The sequence below is a fragment of the Athene cunicularia genome (assembly GCF_003259725.1).
Source record: "Athene cunicularia isolate RWA chromosome 2 unlocalized genomic scaffold, athCun1 chr2_part1, whole genome shotgun sequence".
In the NCBI taxonomy this organism is placed as follows: Eukaryota; Metazoa; Chordata; class Aves; order Strigiformes; family Strigidae; genus Athene; species Athene cunicularia.
The window spans coordinates 47705273-47718174 of record NW_020799095.1 but is presented as its reverse complement, the minus strand read 5'-3'; positions in this window follow the sequence as shown (position 1 = coordinate 47718174).

Here is a 12902-nt window from a genome sequence, read left to right as displayed (position 1 = left end):
GGTGGAGGTTGAGCTGCAGAGTTCATCAGGGTTGTAGGATTCAGAGTGTGGGGACATCCAAGGCCAACTCTAACTCCTGCTTAGCCTCAGATTTCTCAGAGACCTTGGTGTGAAATGCAGCAAACATTAGACTTCAGCTGAGTAAAGATGTGGCCCTCAGGACATCAGCATTGCCATAGATAAGCTCACCCACCACCACAGGGTGTGTGAAGGTGAAGTTCACTCTGGACTGTAAGAAAATGAAACACTGGGCCCAACATACTCAAAAGGGGAGAAGACTTCTAATAGCCTTTTCAAGAGTTTTGGTGTCTGATTTTGAAAATAGCACTGGCACAGCCTGTAGGTACCTGATGCAGCTTGTTGCCTGGCATTAACTGTCTTGTGAGACATAGGGGACCAAGCTGTGTTTCCTGGTTTGGGGTTGCACTCAGACACAGCCCACTATCTCCCCAAGGAGCAGAGTGGTCCTCAAGCAGTACCTGATGATGGCCTCTCCACGACACACCACAGCAAGCCCCTCTGCATGAAACATTCTGAAGTCATCTCCACCATGAGCTGATGCTGCACCTCGATGGGCTCCTCTCAATGCTCACAGCCTTTTGTGGTGTAGCTTAACCACAGGGGTGAGACTCCCCTCTTTAGGACATGACACATCTCTCAAAAATGCTGCTGCTTAAAACCTGCTATGCCCTATTACCAGGCGGATTCTGTGTCTGTCCCCATGGCTGTCTCCATCTGGGGGAATCCTGGTCTGAATTTGCCCCTCCTGGACCCAGGGAGTCCAGATGATGCTGAGGTGGGGACATGGGTTTTCCCCTGCAAAGCAGGATACACTAGAGCAATGCCCCAGGCTTTCTTGAGCTGCTTTCAAAGGCAAATGACTGTCCCCCAAATCCCCCTGATTTCGCCTATGCTTTTCTATGGGTATGAGCTACATCTTCTAACCCCTCATTTCACTTATTTATTGAAGAAGAGAAACTGCCTATTTACATGGCAGTGAAAAATGGATGCTGAATGGGATGAAAGGTGGAGAAAGAAATCTAGAAAGAGAAAGAAAGCAATAAAACAAGAGAAAGAAAGAAAGAAAGAAAGAAAGAAAGAAAGAAAGAAAGAAAGAAAGAAAGAAAGATAAAGCTACCTTTAATTTCTGAATATTAATAAGCACATGAAACTAAAATCTGTGTGTCTCTCTCACCCTGAGCACTCTGCTTGCTCTGTGCACTTTTTTTGCTTAAGGAAAGACATTTTCTTTTCAGTCTTTAGTGTATAAACTATCTTCTTCTGACCATATGGGGTTGCAGTGTCCCTTTGGGCTAGTCATATTTTCAATTCACAGGCTTTTCCCTGCGAAAGGGGATAATTGTCTGAGATGGTTTCATGAAATTGTTTAGAGGTGGATGTTTCTTCCACCCTCCCCAGCAAAATGTGAAACCACAGATTGTTCAGGCTTCAGTTTCTCATTGAAAAGTATCTTTTCCCCCCCTCTGGGAAGCTCTGAAAATTAAAACCAGCAAACATACATTTCTTGTGAGGAGGAAATATTTCCTGGTTGCCTTGAAGACACTGTGGGGCTCTGTGTGTGTCTGCAAACTACACAGTGTGCATATTCTGTACTGTTGTACTCTGTGGGCATATATCAGAGCTGGGTACAGTCATAATAAGGGGAAAAAGCTTCTGCTTCTTCCCCCCTTTTTTTAAAATGAGCTGGAGAATACACACTGCCCTGATGGATGCTAGAGGAAGGGGAAAGACAAGAGTAGCCCCTCAGCATCTCTGCCCTCTCCTGCCTGATAAATGCATCCTTGTGTTTAAGTGTATTTTTGGGTTGTTTGGAAGATGTGCAAAGATTTGGTGACCATTAGGGTGTATTTTCTCTTCATGACTGCACTAGAGGCTCTTGTCACTGCAAACCCTTGTACCTGAAAGTGTTGAGTCAGAGGAAAGGGACCACTGCAGGGCAGCTCAGGGGAGGTGGCTGAACCATGTTGCTGACTGCCAGCCCCGACCACAAGCCTTGCAGCAGATGTGTGAGAGATTTGTCTTGGGAACATGAGCAAGTACAAATCTAGGTGAGGGGGAGATGATCCCCACTTCAGGCTCAGCAGTCTAGGTGAGGGGCCAAGAAGCAGCTCAAGTCCTACATCACTGCCTGGCTGCTGAAACCCATGCTGCATGCAAGCGATAAGCCTGGCTCTACTCCTCTCTGATTCTCACCAGCGGAAAATGTGTTACTCCATCGCTTTCAACTGAGGGTCTGGCCCTGAGCATATCTGGAGAATAACGGCTGCATAAAGACCCAGTGGTGCTGGGAGTGGTGGGGCACCTCCCCAAGGCCCAGCCCAGACAGCTCTGCTCCATCTTCAGCCTCTCTCCAGCTGGCTGGGGAGCTTGGCAGCTGTCATCGCCTCCTCTCCGTCCCCAGGCTGAGTTCCCTCCTGGGGTGTGGTTAAGAGCAGGGAAAGGGTTTTGGTCCAGGAGATTGGGAATGGGGCAGAACTGCATCAGTCTTGCATATATCAGGGCTCTAAACTGCTCTTGCTAGCCTTAAAAACATTTTTTTTTCCACTAGGCCTGGTTTGACCTTCAAGATCAGATACCAAAATGAACTGTAGGTTGAAAGGTGGTTATGTGCTTTTTTTTTTTTTTTTTTTTTTTTTTTTTTCAGTGGGCTGCAAGGTCTTGCAGGCTGTAAGTGAACTGGCTGGGTATCAGTTTTATTACACTGTAATGCCTGCAAGTCCTCACTGAGGAGCTATATTCCTGAGTCCTATGTATTTATCTTGAAGCTCTTCACATTGCTGGCTTGATGCGACTGCTAAGGAATAGATCTAGCTTCATACCTGCATGATCCTTTGAAAAAAAAGCAAATAAGGAGGAAACATCTGCATACAAAAGTGGGATCTGAGTGAGATTTATTCATTATTGTTGTTGTTGTTATTATTATTATTAACAGTGGTGTACTTCTACTAGTCTCTGAAAGGCAGAAAAGGTAAAAATAAGAGATCTTCTCCAGCCCTTCTTTTCCTGTAAAGAGAAAGATTTGTGAAGCCTGAAACCTCCCAGCCTATGGTGCCACCATTTACTCAAAATACAGGAGGCGATCTCTGGCCATGAGAAATGGTGTATTAAAGGATTCAGAGGTTGTCTGTGTGCATCCCGCAGCTGTCAAACACATGTAGCCCTGGGGACGTCCCCACCAGGAGAGAGGTCGTCTGTCTACAGCAGCGTGGGGACATATGGAAGAGTGTGTTGGCAGGCACGGTACAGCATGTGCCCTCAGGAGCTTAACGTGCCTCTGACAAGACAAAACCCCGTGGGAACTGCAGGCTGTCGATAGAGAGGAGTCAATGACAACAGATCACACATGGGGTGGGGCGGGGAGAGGTAGGTTTGGTGATACCATTGTCTGCTCAACCAGGTACTTTTGCTGTTGTACAGCAAACTCAGGATTGCCTGCAGATAGATGCAGTGTGAATAAACTTTCAGCTGCAGAGGCTCAAACCCCGCTGCGTTCTCCCCTCTCCTTGCTTGTGACCTCTTTGCATTTCTGAGCTTCATTTCTTTGTTTACAATCCTGTTCTCTGTCTCATCTTCACATCTTCAAAGGCAAATACTCTTAACTCAGTGTTTATCATGCAGTTTGCATGCTTTTTCCATAATCAGTATTTTTACTCCATGTGGGTTGTTGTAATCCCTTTACTCTGAAAGACTGAGATTCACCGTTCCCCCCACTTCAGAGGGTCTATGGTGAAATAGCCAAGGGTACCCCCAAAGTTTGTCCACCCAAAGAAGTCAGTCCATTGAAGACGGTGGGTTTGGCAGGCTGTCAAATTATTGTTTCCAAATAGGTTTATTCCAAAAAGATTTTTTTCCTGTGGGGATTGTCCTGAACCACCTGTCCAGAGCTTGCTGTTAGCCATGCATGGAGACCTGCATCCATCAGCTGCCCTCCCTGGTGCATCTCACCCACAGCTGAGTGAGCAAAGAAGACAGAGCCTGAGAGATAGCTCCTCTATGGAGGCTCAAGGGTAGCGCTTGCAAAGGTGTGTGTGTCTAGGGACAAGGCTCTGTCAGAGGAAAAGAGGTCTCTCTGTCAGAGACCTTTTCCATGGATGGATGCCACCAGTGCCATATACTTCCCTGATATTCTTTACCTCAGAGGAGCACTATGCCAAGCAGAGGGAAAACATCTCCTGAGTGGGAAGGACTGGTGCACCTTGGGTTGTTCAGGGAGTAAAACCTCTCTTGGAAGATGCCCTAAGCCAGTCTCTCAACCACATCCCATTCTGGAAGGGATTTAGAAGGCAAAAATATGCATTTTTTTTGAAAAAGCTTCCAGTTAATTTTAACTTTCTGTGCAGCTTATTTTCCCAAATCCCTTCACTGCTGTCCTTCATCTGGCATTTTCCTTCCCACAACTCTGCCTGAGGACACATCCGCAAAGTGTGGTGGGCTCTGTGCTGGGTTTCTGAGGGTGTGATAACACCAGTTTCCGTGCTGCCTCTGCATGGTCTTTCCCATTGGGTTTACAGCAAGAGATGAAGCTTCTCCCAGGATCACGGTGTCACACTGGGAGAACTCCCTGTTCCCCTGTCTTCTGCCCTTTAGGTAGCGATGGTGTTCCCGACTTGTGCAAAAGAGTATGAGGAGCAGCATGCACCCACCTATTTTCGGATAACAAACCCACTTGGCCTTCTTCGAGGACACAAGAGGGCGCTTCCACCTTATTTTTGGGGAGCATTTCCTTGTTTGCAGGCGTTTCTCACCTCTTCACCCCATCAGCCGGAGAAGGCTGGGTGAAGTTCTTTAAAGCAGGGAACTTGTCTCCATAAGTGTTTGCAAGGCACTCAGCTGAAGGGAGATTCATCCTTGCAGGATTTCTAGACCTTCCCACAGAATAATTAAATCATATTTGTGTACGAAATAAGGGGGGTCTCCACTTCATGATCTGTTAGATTTTCAGAGGATATCTCAGAGAACCTTGACTCTGAGATATGTCATTTATTTTGATCATTCACTGTGAGAAACACAGACATGTCAAAATGGCACTGCTAAGATCCTCTCTGACTACAGCAGAATTGATGGATCCAGGGAAAATTTGGTTTAAAAATAAGAGGCAGGAGCCTGTGAAGGGAGAGGAGGCAGATTTTGTAGTCGCTGACCCAGTGGGTGCAGTGGCAGAAGGGGTGCAGTGAGAACATCAAACATCTGATCTCCCCACCACCAAGGAGGAGGCAGAACAGGTAAGAAATCTGCCAGAGGTTGGGAAATCACTGTGCAGTGTCCATTTAATAAAGGTTACTTCCTTCCTAGTGTTCTTTCATGAGAAGGTTGTTACCTGCTGTTGGCTGTATCTCTGGATGCCATGCTATGGAGATGGAGACCACAGGAACCTGACCTCCAGGCTGACCTGCAGAGCACAGAAACATCATGACAGTCAGTAAAAGGTACATTTTAGACTCTGCTATGTCCAAGTGCTCCATACATGGTGTCTGAACAACAGCCTGGATGTCCAAGCTGCACAACAGTAATAGTTTATGGGTAATCTTGGTATTAGTTTCCTGTGTTGGGTCTCTCTTGGGACCTGGATGCAGTCTCCTGTGTTGAAGTCTGCTTTCCTTCCTCCATCCCCCTTCGAGGGATGCTGTAAGGTTATTTCCAGACAGACCGTCCCCAGAGGAGCACAGAGTTAAGGGACATCTGTGCAATGGAAGCATGTTTTGTTTCTCATTGCAGCTATGAAAGCAGGGAGTACTGCAGCTGCACCTAATTACCTACTCATAAATAGAGTTCAATTAGCCAGTGTCCAACTTTTCCTGTGTATCTTCATCCCATCACCTCTGTTTCAACATGGGGAAAGAAGTTTTTCCTCCATTTATTTGGACAGGGATGCTTTTACTACAGAGCTGGCAGAAAGGGACAGAATGCTTATAGCAAGAGCAGGGTTGACCTGGAGAAGGGCACAGAGCATGCTGCCAGCAATGTGTCTTCATATAACCTTCAGGAGAAAATCAAAGCACTGAGGTATTTTTCATCATGACAGTAGGGCTTTAGGTTTTCCTAAGGGCTGTACAGTCTCTAAGATGTAGAGAAGGTGGGTTTTTTTTGTGAGTGCTGGGTGACATTGGATGGGTTACTGCCTGGTATTTTTTTTAAAAAGAAGACTATTGAATCAAGATGCTTTTAAGATGCCTGTCTTGTAGAAAGGGCTATATGGGAGAAAAGGCTTTTCCTGAAAATCAAACCATTTTTTCATGTGTAAAGCTGTGTTCTGGAACAGTATGTTCCCCAAACACTAGTCACATGATAAAGGATTTTTTAGTATTCTAGTTTTAAAGGAGCAACAAAAGCCATTAGGGAAAAAAGAAACTAAAAGTGCTCAGCACCTTTGAAATTCAGAGGGCCTCTCTTTAGGTCTTATGGAGCTTGACACAGAAAGGCTCTGATTTCCAGAGCATCTGTAACTTCTTGGGGCTGAAGTTAGTGAGGGGGCTTGTGAGCAACACTGCCAGGCTCTGAAACTGTGTGTTTCCTTTTCAGTCAGCTACAAGTGGCTTAAATAGATCATTCTTCTCCACTGTCTCATCCCAGGTTGGATCCAAATGTCCATCAGAAGAAAGACATTTGGGGCAATCAGGATGAGGTTGTGTCTGTCTCCTCCTCTCGATGCCTCAGCTCCCTTTTGAGGTCTGGTCCTTGGGCCTGGAGCATCCTCTGATAGGACTGGAGGTGGGAGACAATAAGGAAACACAAGGTGCCTTTGAGCCCAGCTTGCTGCCCTGGTGCCTAATGGTGTCCCTCCTGCAGCACTGCCTTGGGGGATTTTGGCCACAGAGACAAGTCCAAGGGGGTAGGGAGGCAGAGCAGGACATCTTGTGTCCCGGTAGGATCAATTTTGAGACCAGCAGGTCACAACAAAGCACATTTTCATCATCAACATGCACCCTGGCACTATTTTGTCTAGGCTACTCTTGGTAGCATGACCCCAGGCAGTGCTTGAGTCTGGTTTGGATGTAGCCACATTGCTTTGAGCTTTACCATACTGATGCAATACATGATGTGTTCGGGACTACAGACTGACTTTTTCTTAGCCCAGAGGCCTCTCAGATTTGGGGATTACACTTCAAAACATGCTTAGTTCTCCTTAATGTGCATACAAGGGTCCTGCAAAATCCAAATCCATCTGTTGAACATCTGATATTTTCTTAAAGAAAGTAGGCCATCTAGGTGGAAGAAATCAATCTGGTTAAGAACTTTATCATTAGACAAACACCATCTGGGCAGCCTTTCAGATGGGTCATGCTCTTGTGCACAGGGTGGCCAGGTACTGTTATATAAAACTCCAGAACGGCATTTATTTCTCCATCAGCAGGGAAATGTGGCAACATCTCCCTCTTTACAGACCTAATGCTATCTGTTGGAAGGATCTTGCCTATGATCTTGTCCCTTTTACCCTGAAGAGCCTGTCTGAACCCCTCCTTCCTTCTTCTAAGCTCCCAAAGTTTAAAACCTTGACCTTCATATCAGGCAAGAAGATATTGGAGAATTTCATAAGGGGAACCTGCATCTATTTTCTTAGTAAGCCCAATCAGTTTTCTTCTGGGTTCTTTGGGGGTCTACACGCCCCATATAACTACTTCTCTAGGACTTGGCCTTGCAGGATTTTCCTACTGTTGTTTTCACATTTACAAGTTGCCTTTACCCACTAGGTTTCAGGCTTGCATGGGAAAACTTCCCAGATCAGAAACCATAAACCCATGAGCAGCGTTGCTTAATGTGATCCATTTTGCAATGTTTCCACCCATATCTGTTTATCCCCCTTGCCTGCCTTTTCACAGCAGGGTGGAGGCATTTTGCTCCACAGCTCTTGGCAGTTCCAATCTCTGCATTCACAGGGACATGCTGGCCAGGCTCGGCTGAGCACAGATGTGAGAACGTATTGCAGATATTCTCCACTTTTTCTTGACCATATAAGGGAACGTTGCCCTTCCTAATGCTGGGGAATGGGGGTAGTATGAATAACTTGGAGGATTAAGAATGAAATCTGGAACCTTTCCCCTCTCCTGCTCACAGGCTCGTGGGCTGAGAAGGATTGTTACCAACTGAAGGCTGGTGAAATGTGTTGGCTCCTCACTATTCAGCTCCCCAAGCTTGTTTCGGCAGTTTGTTGGCAGGTCTGAATGGATCTGCGGATCCAGTCTGAACAGAGTCCTACAAACCAGGGCTGGAAAATACGGAGACAGCCTGCACGCAAAATCTGCAGTCACTCGCTGCGTCCCCACTTTGTGGCTAAACAAGGCACTTAAGTCTTCAGGGCTGAAGTCGATCTGGCTCTTAACAGTCACCTAAGCAGTGTTTTCAAACAGCACTTGCCAGGGCACCCTCCTCTGCTGCTTTGTATGCCAAGGAAGAGAAGACCACCCCTTGTCTGCAAGGGGCGTGAGTTCAACATCTACCGACCATTCCCAGCTTCCCTGGCTGCTCTTGGCCAGGGAAGCCTCATGGATATAGGGGAGATGTGGGGAAGGTGGTCCTGGGACTTTGTGTGAGAAGGAGTGGTGATCTGACTAAGGGGAAGAAACCGGGATATGATTTTAACAGTGTCTTGGAAATGAGTGAGGTGCAGACAAGACCTGCTCCCACAGACCATGCAGAGCCATTACATTGATCGGAGAGGAAGCAGGGCTCTTAGGCAGTGTGTTGGGATGACTCTTTGAAATTGTCTCCAAGGTGGCCCTAAGGGACCAGAGCTCTTAGGCACTGTCTTGGGGTAACTCTTTGAGAAGGCCTCCAAGGTGACCCATGGCAACTGATAAGTTCAGCTATGAATTGCATGTACTCCTGGCGCAAGGCTCTCAACAAGGTTAAGAGACAACCTGAGGCACCTGGACTCAAATTGCTATGGCCCAGATTTACCTTGGAGATTGGCCATGTGGCTGCTGTGTCCATGCTGTCTGGTGTTGGTAATATTGCCGTTTCCTGGCTGAAGCTGGGCCACCCTCCTCTAGTTGTATTTTCTGTCCTGCTAATTCCCTAGCCTCCTCTCCTTTGTCCTGACAGTTCCCCCCTGCTGGGAGTTGAACCTCTTTCCAGATGCCTGGCTGCTCTCCCAGAAGCATCACAGCACCATTGTAATGTGTAATTAGGCTGGAATTCACATCCAGCCCCATCTTTTATTTAAATTACACCCGTTGTTGAGTATGCAAGAAGTTATAGATGCAAGTAGACCAGGGTCCTCACACTTTGCCCCTTCTTGGACAGGATGTAGTCTTTTAGCGTTTTACCTGACAACACAGTAAAAATATCAACAGTAATAAAGCCTAGCACTGAAAGAGGACACATCTTGGAAAGATAGACTCGTATAATCTTCATCTTGTGAATGAGATGGGGCAGAAGAAGAGTTGGGCAAGTTTACCAAGGCTACTTGGTGCAGTAACAGCAAAAAGAGATAAAAAAGCAGCATTTCCAACGCCAGTCCTAATCCTCTTTGCACTGGCCAACACTGAAATAACTTTGACATATGATCAGAACTGCATCTTTCATGAACAGACTGTAGCCAGACATCAAAATAATACTAAATGTAGTACAGTAGTGCCAATCTAGATCTTCTTTTAGTAGCTAAAATCCAAAGAAAGCACAGAACTATGTTCAGAAGCCCAGCTTGGACAAATCCTGCTGAATTGACTTTAGAGATGGCCATCTCTGATAACCTTTTCCACCAGCTGGGAAGTGGCAGCTGCGTCTTCAAGTCTGGTTACTGCAGTCAACCCTTCTGAAGGCAGCAACTGTTCAACTTCACGAGAGGGTTTGACCTAATGTAGGATAGACAGATTCCATTAAAGATCCCAGGACATTTTTAATGCCCAGAAGAAAAGACGACCCTCTCTCTTTGGTATCCAGTTTGTGTGAATTTACTGTTACTGGCCAATCTCTCTGATATTGAAAGCACGGGGATGCATCTGCAGCAGGATATCTAAGTGTAGCTCCATGTACCCCAGCTGTTGATGTGACTCAGGGTAGGGAAAAACACCGTGGAGATAGTGATTTTATTTGTAAGGTGTGAAAGGGTAAGAGGCATTCCTAGGAATCTCCCACTTTGACTGTGGACTTTAAATGAATATATATATATGGGAAAAAATACATATATAGGTAAAGATGCTTTGAAATTGCCAGGTGTCCCTTATTCCCATTTGCTTTGGGTTGGCTCTGTCCTCTGCATTAAACCAAAACCCAAAAACATTGGGCTGGGTGGTTTAAACATCATCAGAGCAGCTCTCCAACTGTCTGACATTGTTAGACTCCATTACGCTCCTTGTCAGTGTTGATCTAATCTGTACTAGCAGGAAGGTAAGTTACTGTGAAGATAAAGCCAAAGTGCTAAAGGGTGACAACCATATGATTTTTTTTTTCCCATGTAGCAGTTTCTGTAGCAGTGACAGCTTTTGTATTACAGGTCCAACTCAGTGTCTGTCAAAAGGATGTAATTGTCCAGTATCACCTGCTATGAAGCACAGCTGAAATCCTCCCGAGTGCCTGAGCTGATCCCTGGTTTAGATGTTCATGTATCTTGGCTCTCTGAGCAACCCTGGCGTTCATCAAGGAGGTGGCTGTCATGGCAGTGGGGAGTATCTGAGGACTTGAGATGCTGTAGCCCTGCTTGGTGCCTGCTAACAATTTCACCTCTGTGTCCCCTCTGCCAAATATACGAGGCTGTTATGCTCCCAGTTGTATAGCTCTTACTGCAGCTGCAGCAGGAACTATTTTTGGCTCCAGAGGGTTTCAGTCCATCTGCTGAGGTATGTGTAAAAGTGGCAGTCCTCAGATGAGCTTAGAAAATAAGGAGCATTAGTGGGGTAGCTCTTGAAACCACTTGCACTGTTTTAGGGTCACGCACAAGAAAGCCCACATCTTCATTTTGATGAGGTTTGTCATCTGTATCAAATATCAAAAAGTCTGAATGCTTAGGAAATGTCATCCTTCCCCTAGCTTAAATTATGTGCTAACACTGCTGATTGGTACCTTAAGCAGTGAACAGCATAGTGAGAGTGGAAGACTAAGGGGTGGAAGTACAAGGTCAGTTCAATCCTCCACAAAGTCTGTCCTGGTCTGGGAAAGGAGGGAAAGAAGAGAGCTGAGGAGGCTTGGTAACTTATTGTAGCAACTAGATACTGCTCATGGCAATCAAGTAGTGACTTTCACACTCTTCAAAGGGTCCCTCATCTGGGCATCACACAATGCAGCCTAGATATCTGCTCCAGAAAAGAGAACCTAAAATAAGACCTCATCCAAATGCCATTAAAGGGAATCTCTTGGGTTAAATTGGCCAAGTCACTTGCAGGGACACAGGCACCCTGTGCAACAAATGCACTCACTGTTCCCGTCATCACTGATGAAACCCTCTATATGGGCAGCTGAGACCTTCTTCAACACATCCCCACACAGGTGTCTGCATGGTCAGAAAGACATGTGCTGTGTTGGGTGGTGCATCTATAGGTGAATCTAAATGCAGCCAAGAGATCTTGAAAGCAGAACGTGAAACAGGATCTGATCCAAATGTTGTCTTAGTTTGGATATTTCTTCCTTCATCTCTGGATATTTTTTTTTTTGCTTTCTTTGAGAAGAGTCTTACAGAAATGGATGGGATTGTTTTGCAGCAGTATTTATTATAGCCTTTTGCTATGTGCAGGCTGTCTCCAGAGTATCACTGTAGCATGTAAACTCTGAATGGTGTGTGGCTGTATTGTATAACACAGTGATTTTTCTGTTCTGTGGCTGGGTCTTGCAGAAAGGGAGATATGGGTGGAAAGCCCTCAATTGTAATGTACATTTTTCTCCCTTTGTGCAGACCGGACTGGTTTTCCAGCATGCTTGAGTTATGTATCATTTCCAAGCAGAAATGAGGTTTAAACATACTTTTTTTTTTTTTTTTTTTTTTGCTGATCACTGAAGTCTTGAACTGAGAAATGGGACTCACTTATGTGTCAGGAATCTTCCTCCTCAGTTTATGAGAGAATTCTGAGTTGGGTCTGATAAGAGCAACATGGGCATGTTGGTGACATGACTAGATCAGGGTCATGGTATTGTAGCCAGGGGAGAACAAACTGCTAGTGGGACCTCTCTGTCCAGGCAGTGCCAGGTATTGGTGTCCCTCAGACAGAGGATTAAGGGTCAGGCCACTGAGCTCAATGTGGTACATGAAGCTGGAGGGGGAAAAAAAAAAAAAAAAAAGGGGTAATAATGCAGCATTGTAAATGCAGGTCTACCTGTGACAAGACAAATTTATTTGAAGTGGCACATTTGGTGCACAGGTCTGGATAGGTCTGGAATTGTTGTAGCTTTTGAAGTGTTGTATTTTGGCTGAGATACCCAACCAGACTATGTGACATGAGCAGTGAAATCTGTGATGTATTTTTTTCCTTTTGCCAGTGAGAACCACCAGTGAGTTCTGCTTAGTACAGAGCTGACAAAATCTCGAAACCAAGAATCTTTGCCAAAATTCCAGCAATTCCCCTAGAAATCTTTGACTAAAACCACAATTTATATTTAATTTCAAAAATTTCAAGGTAGAAAACAAAGTAAACCCAACCCTGTATCTACTCCAGGTGAGTAGATTTAGTCACTTCTATTATTTTTGAGATACTGTGAGTAGTTTTGAACTTGAGATGCAATTCTTTAGTTATGGGAAGCTGCCCATGACAACCTCAGTTCTTAAGGCCCAAATAATTCTTAGGGCTGATGCTCAGCATGCAGAGTACCAGGATGCATTAGAGATGTACCTCATCTCTTGAAATTCCTGGTATCTTCAGGAAACCAAAGAGAAATGGAAAGCTCTGCCCTCATTGTTTTTTTCCAAGCCATATCTGGTACTATTTTCTCTATTACAGCTCCTGCTGCAACATTTA